The sequence below is a fragment of the Myotis brandtii genome, unplaced genomic scaffold (genome assembly GCF_000412655.1).
Source record: "Myotis brandtii unplaced genomic scaffold, ASM41265v1 scaffold13, whole genome shotgun sequence".
NCBI lineage: Eukaryota > Metazoa > Chordata > Mammalia > Chiroptera > Vespertilionidae > Myotis > Myotis brandtii.
Genome location: NW_005354595.1, coordinates 1,056,815 through 1,071,794, shown reverse-complemented (window position 1 = coordinate 1,071,794; position 14,980 = coordinate 1,056,815). Strand labels below are relative to the sequence as shown.

General features: G+C 39.0%; 1 protein-coding gene across 4 annotated transcripts in view; it reads right to left on the bottom strand.

The window, feature by feature from the left end:
* The window catches only part of LPAR1 (lysophosphatidic acid receptor 1), a 200,264-nt gene extending 185,579 nt beyond the window's left edge, over positions 1 to 14,685 (bottom strand). For all 4 annotated transcript variants that reach the window (XM_005859761.2, XM_005859759.2, XM_005859760.2 and 1 more), the window contains exons 1-2: positions 14,504 to 14,685; positions 10,998 to 11,068 (exon numbers count right to left, since the gene is read on the bottom strand). The gene's annotated coding sequence lies outside the window, so the exon portion shown is untranslated. The remainder of the gene's footprint in view (positions 1 to 10,997; positions 11,069 to 14,503) is intronic.
* Positions 14,686 to 14,980: the final 295 nt, after the last annotated feature.

Below are 14,980 nucleotides of genomic sequence, written 5' to 3'. Positions count from 1 at the left end.
TTAGAGCTTCATTCTCCTCTCAAAAACAGAATTGCCTATATAGTTTCAGTACACTAATACTATGAATGCCACAAGCTCAACTTTAATTACTTTGCTTAATCTGAAGTATTAGTGTATTAGTTACGGTCCTTTGGTTGTGATCACCGTATACTGACTAACTTAAGCAAACAGGGAATTTATTGGAAGGATAAAAAAAAAAAAGCTCACAGTATCGAAGCAAAGCTTGGACTCCAGGCATGAAACGTAAGAACTCCAGAGAGTTTAAGTAGAAGGAAATACAGTGTGCCCCAGGGACTGATGCTGTAATGAGTCAACTCCGATAATTAACAGCCTTTCATCATTTTGCTCATAATTCAAATTTCAGGCAGAGAATTTCCAACTGGCCTTCCTTGACCATCAGTCTGTATTCTGGGGGAGAAATATCATTTCCAAATGGAAACTCAGGTGCTGTTACCCAAAGAAACTGAAATGGATGCTGAACAGCCCCAAAACAAAATAAACACTACAGTAGATGTATATTTTTCTGTCACCTTTAATAAGACACTAGAGACTATATTCTTTATTTAAAAATTACTCTGTTTCTCCACTTCCTTCTATCTCTCCTGTGACCAACTCTGACTGTAACCATCTTAAAATCTCCACCAAAATGTCATAGTTTGTCATTTTGCTCTCTTCTCAGCCCAAATCCAAACTTTATGAAAAAGCATAATCTCCTTCTACACTACTCATGCTGGCTGAGGACTTCCCTGGTTCGCCCCCTGGACCCTCACCAGCGGATCTCCACCTGGATCTCCTGGAGTATTTGGATCTATTTTGTGATTGGTGAGGGTGGGAGCGAAGCCCAGCTGCTTGTCCAACACAGCACGGTCCATGAGAACCCGAGGAAGCCCCAGGAACTCCTACCTGATCTAGCCGAGCGCCACTCCCTCCAGAGCAGGAGGGCTTCTTGGGAGCGGATTCCTCCTTAGGGGAGCTGCTACCTGAACACAGGAGAGTCATGAAAGTCCGTAATGCACAGTAAGCCATTTTAAGCAACTGGATTTGAAGTAACAATTTCAACAGAAATGTGTGATGGGGAATGGAGACTTGGCTCCGGAGCTGCACATTAGGGCCGTGTTTATGTGAGTCAGGAGAAGGCCTGGCTCTGAAGCCACGCTAGCACGTCGTGGCTGTGGAGCACGCCCGGCACAGGCCGGCCCTCCAGCGTGGGAGGCCGTGGGCCAGCTGGCACGGTTCTTTCCAAAGGCACCACACCCCTGGTTTTCAGGGTGTCCTCACACCTCTGGTTCCATTGCAAAAGTGCACACCCATCGGCAGCTGGCAACCTGGGGGTGGGGGAAGTTTCCCATCTCTTCTTGATTTTCCAAGTTCTGACTTCATTTTTCTCCAGGGCATTTTCGCCTCATTTTTCTGACTACAAAGGACTGCAGCTGCTTTATTTGGCTCTGATTGTCCTTAAAAAACGGGAGTCTAAAGCTGCCTGTTCATATTCAGAAAAAGTTAATTTTAGTTCTGGCTTTATAAGTTATTAATTACTTGAGTTTGGGAAAAATCACTCAAACTTCTCCAAATTGTAGTTTCCCCATAAAAATAAAATAAAATAAAATAAAATAAAATTCCAAATTGTAGTTTCCCCATAAAAATAAAATAAAATAAAATAAAATAAAATAAAATAAAATAAAATCTGATCTGTCTACTTTAGGTTATTGTGAGGATCAAATGTCATAATTTTTTTACCATTCCACTATAGGTTTCCTATGTGTTTCTGATAAAATTACATAGGTTCTTTATATATTAAATATATTAACCATTTTAAAATGTCTAAGTCTGTCTTTGCCTTTAATTCTCTTTAGGTTGCTTCAAAAATATAAAAAATACTAAGTGCAATGATTATAAAAATAATACATAAATACTGTATTTTTTTTAATAAAGAGCTATTTCAAAATATTTCAACTTACCCATAAACTCACCAGTGTACATTTGGGAATATACACTTATCATTTGACTATCCATATACTTGCATATATTTGTGAAAACATATTTTGTAACAAAAGTAGGATCAGAAATACATGCTGTTTTATAAACTTCAATTTCATAATATGTTTCAAATTTTGGATATGTGAAAACAGTTTTTAAGAAATGAAATGCTTGCAAACATTCCCTATTACTGTCAGTATAATAAGTATTTTTACTATTGACCCAGCAAAACTTATTAGTTTTCCTAGGATAGTGATTAAATTTAAGATTGTGTTTCCATTCTTAAAAATAAGCATTTTATAAAAATATATTTTTATTGATTCCAGAGAAGAAGGGAGAGGGAGAGAGAGATAGAAACATCAATGATGAGAAAGAATCATTGATCAGCTGCCTCCTGCATGCCCCCTACTGGGGATCCAGCCGGCAACCCAGGCATGTGCCCTGACCAGGAATTGAACTGTGACCTCCTGGTTCATAGGTCGAGGCTCAACCACTGAGCTACGCAGGCTGGGCAAAAGTAAGCATTGTTTTTAAAAGAAAATCAGCTAAAATTTATAGGATGCTGACAGCTAAGCAAAGACCGCAATGCCTCTGAAAGGGACTTGCACATGTTAATGTGGTAAAGTACTATGCTAGAAGAATGGAAGCCTGGGTAGTGGAGTCATATATATTGGATTAGATTTCTAGCTCCGTCCCTTTACATCTCCCTTTTCCTGCTTATTAACTAAACAAAAGACTTCAGTTCTACCTTAAAACAATATTTTTATTTAATACTTAAAACATAGAGTACCAGTCAATATATTACAATTATTAATATTCAATCATAGACATTTGTTATAGAAATAGGCCTTCAAAAACATCGAGCCCTAACTGGTTTGGTTCAGTGAATAGAGCATCGGCCTGCGGACTGAAAGGTCCTGGGTTCGATTCCAGGTCAGGGCACATTCCCGAGTTGTGGGCTCAATCCCCGGTGTGGGGCATGCAAGAGGCAGCCGATCAATGATTCTCTCTCACATCCATGTTTCTCTCTCTCCTTCTCCCTTCCCCTCTCTCAAAGATAAGGCCAGAGAGTGGAGGTGAGTCAAGATCTCGTTCTGCCTTACTTCCCACCTGCCATGTTCTATGGCGTTATTTGCAGAGCATGTGTAGGTCGGGATCTTTTAGCTTCAACACAACTTCTAGGTCACTGCAGCTGGTGGAATTTCCTTCTGTCCTCTGGAACATGGTCTCCTGTTATCCATAGCTTCTAGGGTCCTTATTGATTTAGGCTTATATACCAGTAATCCCTTAATGCCATGGTTTTTAAATGTTTTCATCTCATGACAACATAAGCTAATTGCTAAAGTTCTGCGGCACACCAAAAAATATATATTTTTGCTGATGGAACAAAAAAGTAGGCATAATTTTGATTCATTCACACTGAATGGCTATTGTGTTGGCTATTTTCATTATTTTATTTGACAATCTAAGGCAGTGGTCGGCAAACTGCGGCTCGCGAGCCACATGTGGCTCTTTGCCCCCTTGAGTGTGGCTCTTCCACAAAATACCACGTGCGGGCACGCACGTACAGTGCGATTGAAACTTCATGGCCCATGCGCAGAAGTCGGTTTTCGGCCTGGGCGAGTCTGTTTTGAAGAAGTACTGTTGATATTTGGCTCTGTTGACTAATGAGTTTGCCGGCCACTGATTTAAGGGAAAAGAGGTCAGTGCCCCTGATTGGTAAATAGTCAGGTATTTCAGATTTTAAAAATCCTTCTGGAATATTGGTTGAAAATCGCTGCCCTAATGGAATAATGGGAAAGGACATGTCATACACTGAGTTTTTAGGGTGAAGCTGGTAGCACCACATCTAAGCAGGCACTGATAAAATAAGCAGTTGCCATTGCCTAGGGGTGTTTAAAACCTCTTGATCACAGATTACTGTTTTAAATTAGTTGCTCAGAGTATCTAGTGTAAATAGATGTTTGGATTTAACTAGATATTTCTTTGGAAACTCAATGTATATCACTCTGTTTAATTACATAATTTCTTTCCATAAAAACCTACTTGGGATTCTGCTACTCTGCCCTCCATTTCTAAAGTTGTCTTCCTCTCATTAGAATATAGTCCTAAGGAGAATTTAATTGAGATGATTGGAGAAACAGGTAATGTAAAAAGAGAAAAATAATTTTGTTTTGCTTATGGACTTTTTTCAAATGATGTATCAGCTGGACTTGATTAGGTTGCTCCAAGGATAAAAGGGCCCATTGAAAATATCAGAGACATCAGCTTCTAGATCAGCGGTTCTCAACCTGTGGGTCGCGACCCCTTTCACAGGGGTCGCCTAAGACCATCGGAAAACACATATATAATTACATATTGTTTTTGTGATTAATCACTATGCTTTAATTATGTTCAATTTGTAACAATGAAAATACATCCTGCATATCAGATATTTACATTACGATTCATAACAGTAGCAAAATGACAGTTATGAAGTAGCAACGAAAATAATTTTATGGTTGGGGGTCACCACAACATGAGGAACTGTATTAAAGGGTCGCGGCATTAGGAAGGTTGAGAACCACTGCTCTAGATGGAGAGAAGTGGAAACGGCAGCCAACTAGGCACTTGATGAAGTGTTGGGTCTATTTCCTTACAGAAAGCCTGGGAGTTTGAACTGCATGTAAATCTGCAAGCCATGAAACCAACGCAGAGAGAGAAAACAAGGGTAGTGGCAAACCAAGAGGTTTCAATTAAATGGAAAAGTATGAACACAATTACATTGGGACCTCCTTCCAGGGCCCAAAATGCGGCCTCTGGCTCTGTCGGGGCTGGGCCTTGCTGTGGCTTATGTGCGAACAGCTACACGCTGAGGGGCCTGCCGTCACTCTATACTTCAAAGCTGTACGTCAAGCTTCTCCAGTGACTTTAAAGCAAGTTAAATAAACACCCATCAGGGAAAAGAGGGAAAGCTGTGGCTGAGAGAAACAGAGAATTCCCCGAACCGGCGAGAAGCAGCAGATATGACAGAGACCCACCTCGTACACCCCCATTTGGCCGGGCCAAGGACGTGACTTTCCCAAGTTTCTCAGAGCCAGGCTGTGGCGAACACAGCAATACACCACCCCAGGTTCTCCTTCAAGATTGAACTTGCTGCTCAGCTAAGAGGAACGTGGCCAGCAATGAACCTCCAGCTGACAGCAACTTCGGGGTCACACTCATCTGCCTAGAACTGCTTTGCCCACCGTCCTACCTTTCTCGGGACTGTCTGCGTCCAATGACCAAGCAAGCCAGGGTTATAAAAGTTTGGCCATAATGTACACAGACAGTATGACTCCAGGTGGCCCTAATACATCAGAACCACAATGAAGTAAAAATAAATAGAAAAAGAGTGTGAAGTCGAGAAAAAATAATATCAGGTGACAGAATTAATATACAAAACACATTCTGTAAAGTCCTGTACACTTGCTAGCAGTCGGCTGCAAAATAAGAAATGTGCCCTTTGAATTAGTGATAAATGAACGAGTGAATGGAGGATTAAATAAAATACGTAAAGACTATAAAAATCACTAAGAAATGTATAAATATTTGAAGATACGATGAAAAGACAAATCATGATTTAGGTTGTAAAGGTAATCATGAAACGATTCTTCCCCAAATAATTCATAAATGTAATGCAACGCTAATGAAAATTCCAAAGGGTTTAAAAAAATTGACAGAAATAGTCTGCAGTTTAACTGAAATTAAAAAAAAAAACAGATGAGAATAGCTACAATATTTTGAAAAACAAGAATAAGAGAGGGGAATTGCATTACCAGATTGAAATATGTAATGAAACAATATTAAAAATAATGTGAGAGATGGGCAAAAAAGAAACCAGATGATACCAATCACACTAAGTAAGAGAGATAACTACGCCCAAGTATAACATGAGAATTTAGTACAAATATCATTTATTGCTTTTCATGATTCTGAAATGTTGGTAGAATTTCAGGGACAGAATAGACGGCTTATTTCTAGGTCACACTGTGTTGGCTATGGCAGCTCATCGGGGGCTGAAGGATCCAAGGTGGCCTTGATCATGTGTCTAGTGTTTCATTTGGGGTGGCAGGATTTGACTTGGATTAGCTGGATCTCTCTCTCTCTCTCTCTCTCTCTCTCTCTCTCTCTCTCTCTCTCTTTCTCTCTCTCTCTCCCCTTTCATCTGTCAGTAATCTAGCATGAGTTTCTTTACATGGTGACTGATCTCAAGAGAACCAAAATTGAAGCTTCCCAGCCTTTTAGACCCACAACTAACAAGCACAACTATAGCTGCATTGTGTTGGTCATAAAAAGGTATACCAGCCCAGATTTTTAAAAAGGTAAATAGACTCAAACTCTTGATTGGAGGATTTTCATGTCTACACAGGAGTGGAGTCATCTCATGCCATTGCTTATATCCACCTCTGCAAACAACCTACCACAATGAAGTTTATTATTGTAACACACACACACACACACACACACACACACACACACACACACACGTCCAGTTGGTTTTGCAGACTAATTCTACCAAATATTCTCTTCCAGGGAACAGGAAAATAAGAAATGTTTCCCAACTCATTTTATAATGCTTATATAACCTTGATTCCAAAAGCATACTGAAGTACTAAAAGAAAGGAAAATAAGCCGGTCTTATTTAAAAATATAAATTGAAAAGTACCTGAATAAAATACTATCCAATTGAATCCAGCAATGTATAAAATAAATACAGTGCCCAGTTTCAGATGAAATCCCAATTAGTGTAATTCAATCAACGTTAACAAAATAAATGAGGAAAAACATTTTTTTAAAAAGCATTTCAACCGGTGAGGAAAAATTTTTATTGAAAAATAATTCATGATTTTAAAGAACTCTTAGCAAATCAAAGTGAACTTCTTTAATGTGATAAACAGAATCTACAGGAAGTCTACAACAATCACCCCAAATTGTGAGAAGCTGATGCATTCCTTTCGAAGACTGGAACGTGATAAGGACACCCACAATCACTACTTCTATTCAACATTGTACCAGATGCCCTGGCCAGAGGGGTAAGGAAAGAGATAAGTGGTATACAGGTTGGAGAGGAAGAAACAAAACAATAATTATTTCCTGATGATATTTTTCCCATTTAGAAACTCCAAGAAACTCTTTAAATAAACTATCAGAGCAAATACTATAGCTTAGCTAAGTGGTTGTATAAAAGATGGATATATAAATACAATTGCATTTTCAAACATTAATAATTCAATAAGGCTGGCATGGGTTACTGAAAATAACATAAAAAGTAGGTATACATTCAAAACAAAACATGTCTTAACCCCAAAGAAAACTATTTTGAATTAATGTTAATTTTTTAAAATAAAACTATTGGACTAGCAGAAACTATAGGTGAATGTCTAAGTAAATAGAAAGAGATTTTTCCAAGTATAAAAGCTATGGAAAGAGTCATAAAACAAATAATTGATAGTCTCCATAAAACATGTTAAATTATATTTTTAAATGTCATAACACTTAAGTGACAAACTGGAAAAATAGCCACAAATAAGATAAAGATTAATACCCTTAATGTACAGAGCATACTTATAAATCTTAAAATCCACTGAAAAAACACTAATGCTCCAATAGAAATATTAGCAAAAAATATTCATTGAGTAAAAGTTTAGTGTCAATACAATAACAGTAATGTGTTACTTTTCAACCAACAAATGGAAAATAATACCAAAAAAAGGTAATTTGTGTGCTATGAAATAGGTCCTTTCCTACACTGCCGTTAGGAGTTGAAGTTGTACAACCATTCTCCATGCCATATTTACATAGCACAACATAACTCTGTCTATACTTGACCCAGTATCTGGGTCTGCATCTAGTCATATAACCCAGATGAAAAATCATATATTCATATATTTTATAAATGCAAAATAGGTTAATATATTTTATATAATTATATTTAATACTAGACGTCCAATGCACAAAATTCGTGCAAGAGTAGGCCTTCCTTCCCCCAGCTGCCGGCACCGGCTTCCCTCTGACACCCAGGACCCAGGCTTCCCTCTGGCCGCCAGCAGGCACCTGGGACCCAGACTTCCCTCACAGCCCCAGCTTCATCCAGAAGATCATCCAAAAGGACATCGGGAAGGTCGTCTGGAAGGACATCCAGTCTAATTAGCATATTACACTTTTATTATTATAGACATTACATCTTATTATAGAATTATATATGTATAGTAAATACAAAGTTATCCATAATATTACTTGAACTATAGAAAAACTGGATATGCAACAAATACACAATGGTTAAATAATATATGACTTGCCAGTAGTTGACGTTAATGTTTGGTAAGCCTTCTTCAAGGAGGATTTTATGCAAAAATCCAAACATAAATTAGTTAAATGTGGAGCTGCTATTTGAAAAGTGCAAGGGGAGCCTAGAGCCTGATCCACTCAATGGCCTCTCTCCCAATTCCTGCTTCCCCCAAGCCCTGGGGTGGCCCCCAAGACACTGCTAAGCATCCCTGAGACTACATGGAAAACTGAAAAAACAACAACACTGCTATACAATATTATAAGACTATTGAATCCATTCCTTGACAAAATTGTAATGATGAGAGAAAAGCTCAGGATATATTCTCACATTAAAAATTAATATACACAACTACCTTCTGTATGATCTCAACTAGACAAATATATAGATGTAAATATCCACTGATTCTTTTTCTTTTGTTCTTTATAGTGATCCATAATTTTCAATTTTTCTACCAAGACCATGAAGTGCTTTCATAATTAGGGGGAAATGAAAAATTATTAACAAACGTGTACTTTTCATTCAGAACCACTACTTCATGCTAGAATTATTATATGCATCTGTTGAAAAAAAAATACCTTGGAATTTTTAAGAAAAATTTTATTAGAAACAGCTAAAGAGCTCTCCAATAATCTACCTCTGGGATGTTCATCTTCAGTGTTATTCAGAGCACATCTGAAATCAATTACAGCCCCCCACTGGCTTCAGGAACCTCTGTGTGCCTCCAGCCATCTCCGCAGCAAATTGCCTCAGCCGTGGTCAAAGTCAAAATTTCTCAGTTGCCTTGGTTAACCTAGAAATATTTTGTGTAATTTGCTATTATCTGGAAGGAAAACAGTTGTTAGAAAATAAATCTTTTTTTGACTTTGTCTTGTTAAGAGGATGCCAAGAAATATTCTTCATTGTTAAGATATACCAGAAGAAAAATAACAAATATTCAGAAATTAAATGGAATCTCCAAGAAAAATCACTGTTATTCCATCTCTAAATACAGAAAGTAACAGGTTATTTGCTTTTTAACCTTTGAATGCTGAATAGGACATCTAGAAGGAGTGTAAATATGGAAATAAGAAGAATTTTTATTTTTTCCTTCCTTCCTCCATTCAGAAAACATTGACCTAAAAATCTATGGTATGAAGGTATTGTAACTAGGGGCTGGGAACAGATTCATACAGAGTAGGGGTGAGGATGGAGGCAGAAATGTAAAGACATAAGTGTGGGCTATTGAAGAGTGCAATAATAAAGGTGTGTGTAAGCTGTTCTGGAAATTCAAAAGAGAAAACCACTAATTTACTTTCCTAGGGAGGAAGAAACAAGCGAAAGAAATTGTGAAGGGGATGTGAGGGGGAGTATGTTGCATACAAAGAAAATAACTGATCTATAATGACGCTCACTATTCTTAAATGGTCCCTTACAGCCTCCAGGCAATTCAACTATATTTCTATAGCTCATTCATTCGCCTATTCTCTAAAATGACTAGTTTGCATCTTTTTCTCTCTCCTCAAACCTCCAACACTTCCTCCCCATCTTCTCTCTCAGATGATGAGCCTGCTTTCTTTTCCACTGACAAAACAGAAGTAATAGAAAAATAAAGATTGGTGTGTGTGCCTTATTCTCCACCATCCCTCCTGTAGCTCTGGGTAAACTCTTGGCCTCTGAGCTGAGGCCAAGCCCTTCACTTGTGTGGAAGGTCTCAGCCCTCTTGCCAACTCAAGAACACTACTTCAGCAATTGTTTCCTCTCTCCCCTACATCTTCAATTTCCCTCTCTAAGTCATTCACATCCGCATACAAAAATGCTAGATCTTAAAATAAAACCCTCACTTGACCTCACATTCCCTCCCAGCTACCAGAACACATCTCTGCCTTCCTCTACTGAGAATGTCTATAAAACCTTGACTAAACACGGTGGCTCATTTCCCATTCTTCCCATTCCCTCTTGAATGCAATCCTATCAGGCTTTCCTCCCAAGCATCCACTGAAAGAGGTTTCATAAACATCCCGAGCCCATCTGCATCGCTCATACTCTGTCCTCCACATGCTTTGCACCACCACCATTTGACATTCCATACATTTACTTGCTTGTCTGTTGCCTAACTCTCCCAACTAAGCTATGGTCTCCAAAAACTCTACCCCAAGGGCCCAGAACATTGCCTGGCACATATCAGGTAGTCGTTAAATATCTGCTAAATAAATGGATGGGTGAGATAAATAAACTACCGTGCCTACGAGTATGCAATTATCAGGTTGGGGAGCAGAGAGGCAAACCCAGAGGTACTTGACTTTAAAATCATGTACCACACAGTTTCGTGCTCCCACCAGGGTCTCTGATAGAGGGGGCTGGAATAGATGGCAGTATCATCAATGAAGTAGGGTCTATACCAGAAGTAAGACGGAGAGTTGTGAAATCACTGAATAGTTTGCAAAATAAGCATAACATCAGAGAAACTGCCTGCTTACCTAGAGGTGAGTAATCAGGCAGCCTCGGGTGTCTACAACAGGAGCAACCACACGACCTAAGCAGATGTCACAAAGCCCAAGCTTACACACAAGGACCTTAGCAGGTTCTCTCAGAGCCACAAATTTAGGGTTAGGTATTCCAGCCACAGAAGATTAAAAGCAAACAACTACGAGGATGGTGCTAGAGGGTGCACATCCCCACACATTTACACACAGAATTTCCAGAAGCCTTTGCAAGAACTTAACTGACTTACTGTGGTTTTCATTCAGCCTTAGCACAGCCCTTCACAACTCAACAGTTCCTTACACCTCCACGGTGACTCTCCTGCAACAGTCGAATACAAGGGAGCATAAGGCAATCATTGTATAAATCCACACTCTGAGATTATGACCATAAGGCTACCTTCTTTTTAAGAAGGTGACAGATAAATCATATATTTTGGAAAAGATAACTATAAAATCTTGTTGCAAGCTGTTTAAATCCTGTATTTAAAGTGATAAAATTTCAGGGGTAGGGGGTGGGACTCTATTTAATAGAAGATTTCAACCCCCAGTCACGCTGGATAAATGGGACATTAGTGTACTTGATTTTTATTTTTAATTTGTGTTTGACTCATGCCAAAGTTATTTGAGAGGTAATAAATATACCACCACTCTGGCATTGTGGAAGTAACATCTGGTATCAACAATCCAACACAAGTTGGTATTAACTGGTCCAGGAAACAGGAGATTTCTTACTTTAGGCATTTGGTGATCTTCTAAAGAGAGAAAATAGCCTTATTTGTGGGTAACTAACTATACTTTTTCCAAGTAAGGGTTTGGTTGTCTGCGATTAGCAAATATAGCGTTCTCAAAACTGGAAATACATTTAGCAGTACCAAAGAAAATTCCACTAATCAGGCTGTTAACTCTGCAGACCAGAAAGAGAGAGAAATAAGAGGTTAATGTTAAAATTTTCTAATTTTTCCACCCTCATTAGCACTTCTGGTCTCAGATTTCACTGTTGGCATTAGCAATAGAGCACTGAAGCCTGTTTTTGTCACACAGTGAAGATTTATTTAACTTGAAAGTCCTTCCCAGTTCACGTGGATTAAAACCATAGCTAAATACCTTGTCACATGTTTCTTATTGTGGGTAGGCATACATAACTTTCCAAAGAATAATTATTATTCCAGTGTAGACTTTGCCCAGACTTTCAAAAGCTGACTCTAGATCTTGAAAAACTAAAAATCTTGTTTATGATTTTGAATCAGCAAAAGATTGTGTTCAAAATTAATATATGGAAAATAGAAAAATAAGGCTTTGAAACCAATTTCCCCTTCTCTTTGAGCCAGCTTCTAAAATTTATGGTAAAAAAGTATTTCATGAGAAAAAAACAAACACTCCATTCTTTCCCATATTCAGTAGTCCAAATATCAGATGAGATTCTTTAAAGATAGAATTTTTTTGCCTTGGGAGGAATGGAATGGTTTTCTAGATGTAGGACCATCACTCTATTTTCTAGCCAAGTATTTAAAGTCCTTACAATCTGCTATCAAACACATAAAATTTAAGGCAATATAACATAGGAGTTAAGATTGTAGGCTTTCATATCCCAAGAAATCAGAAACACCAATCAGAAAGGATATATGCACCCCTTACCTTCACTCATCACACCCCAAGTTCATATTTACAGTGAAGATTTTCTGACCTTGCCAATCAGAGTTAGGACTTCTCTCTCTGATTTCATAGTTCATAGGATTTTACTTTAAACCACATTGTTTTTCTTTAATTTTATGTCCCCTTCTCTGTCTTCACTTCAGATCCTATTTAAACAGTAGTGACTATTATTCTATCTGTCTTTGAATATGCTGTACCTAGCAGAGCATCTGACACATAGTGGACTTATGGAATATAACAATGAATGGGTTGGGATAGAGTAGGGGGAAGACGTTGACTGTCAAACCTCAGAGGGAAGGCAGTGGAGGAGGGGGTGGAGCATACCTGAGCAGGGGAGGAGATCAATCAAAGGACTTGTATGCATGCATATAAGTATTACCAATGGACACAGACACTAGGGGGTGAGGGCATGTGCTGGGGGGTGGAAGTGGCCGGGGCGTCAATGGAATATAATGAACAACATAAACTGATGAACAAAAATAGATCCAGAGACAGAGACGCATCGAACTGACTGTCAAACCTCAGAGGGAAGGCAGGGGTGGGGGTTGGGGGTAAGAGATCAATCAAAGGACTTGCATGCATGCATATAAGTATTACCAATGGACACAGACACTAGGGGGTGAGGGCATGTGCTGGGGGGTGGAAGTGGCCGGGGCGAGGTCAATGGAAGAAAAAGGAGACATATGTAATACTTTAAACAAATAGAATTTAAAAAAAAGACTATAGGCTTTCAAATCAGACAGGGTTTGAGTTTGAATTTTCCTTTCTACCCATTATCCCAGTGACCTTGCACTATTAACTTCTATAAGCCTTAGTTTTCTCATCTGCAAAATGAGATAAAAGTATGACCTATTTCATACCTTTTTTAAATATTTTTTTATTGATTTTTAGTTTTCTCATCTGCAAAATGAGATAAAAGTATGACCTGTTTCATACCTTTTTTAAATATATTTTTATTGATTTTTAGAGGAAGGGAGAGGGATAGAGAGATAGAAACATTGATGAGAGAGGAAGTCATCAATTGGCTGGCTCCTGCATGGCCTCCACTGGGGATCAAGTCACTCTGGGGCATGCGCCCTGACCTGGGAATCAAACCGGCAACCTCTTGGTTCCTGGGCCAACGCTCAACTGCTGACCCAACCAGCCGGGCTGTTTCACACTTTTAAGGTGACTGAAATAATACATGTAAACCACTTAGCACAGAGTAAATGCTCCAGCTCTGTGATCAGTGATCATGATTGTGACTGTGTTATCATAAGTAGCATAGTTTGCTGTGAGTCTGATTTCCCTTCGCAGCATCACTTCCTGCCTCACACACAAGTCACGTATTTTTTCCTTCTTAAATATTTAGTAATAGCCTGATGATGGGATGAGTTTTAACTTGGAACCATGTTCTTGAAAGCCAAGAAATGCAATGGCTCCTCTCTCTTCCATTTCATCTACCCTCATTGTTCCTTCAACTTTCTCCCCAACTTTCAGAAACAACTAGAGAGGGAAGACATGAGAAGACTTGGTTACAAACAGAGGATGTTTTTGAGAATTGGGGAGCAGAAAGTTTACTCTTGGGAGAGTTGAAATGGGTAACAAAATGAAATGGGAAGGACATTCAACCCAAGTGAGAAGAAAACAAATCCTGGTGGATGTGCATGTCAGTCACTGGTACGACGTGACGGAAGGCCAGTCTAGCAGCTACTTTGGGCCACCACGCTCCATAATTGTGCCTTGAGCCGTTTCCATCTCTTTAAGACCAACTCCCTTCCTGTGCTGGCTGTATTTTAAAAAGTACCAGTGAAGAAAATTACAATTAACTCAGTATATTATGAACCTAGAAACGATGACAATGAAGCAGGCAATGTTAATAGAAGATGGAAAAGGGACATCCAGGTAAGTTCAGCTTTGTTGCCTTCACCCAAATCCTATCCAGAAAGGAAACTTCAGTCCCTGTTCTCATATTGGGCCCAACAAGCGTGTTTTGTCAATTACTATCGATGACGGACCTTGACATTATAAAATGTTCTTTCTTCTCACTAAAAAGAACCTGCAATGGCCCTTCTCTGTTGTGCTTCCCCATCCCCCCTCCCCCATCATTTTGCCCTTTCACCTCTGGTTTTTCTCTTCTTTCTTCTTCTTCTTCTTTTACTGCTGGATTTATAAAATCCTTTGAAACATGTTGTTTCCAGATGTAGGTCCCAAGTGCCCTGTCATTTACTTCCCGTCCAAGCAGTGAGCAGATGAAATTACACAAGTTCGGCTGCATGAGTCCACCCTCCAACGCCTTCATTAAACTCCAGGATTTTTAAAGAGTCTGCCCGATTCCTGGCAGGGACCTTTCCATACTTCCACCCCCAAAGCTGTAAATTATTACCTCATTAAACTCAATTGTAAATGATTAGGTGTCTGGAATGTACTTTCCTTTCCCTGCAGCCTCCTTGGAGTAATTACTGCATCGCAGGGCTCCCTGCTTAACTTAGCACATTATTCAAGCAGCGCGGTGTTTGAGTAGCTCGCGGAGGGAGGAGGTTTTATTTTTGTTCGGGTATTATAACTCTATCTTTTGGTTCCAACAGTGGAAGATTTG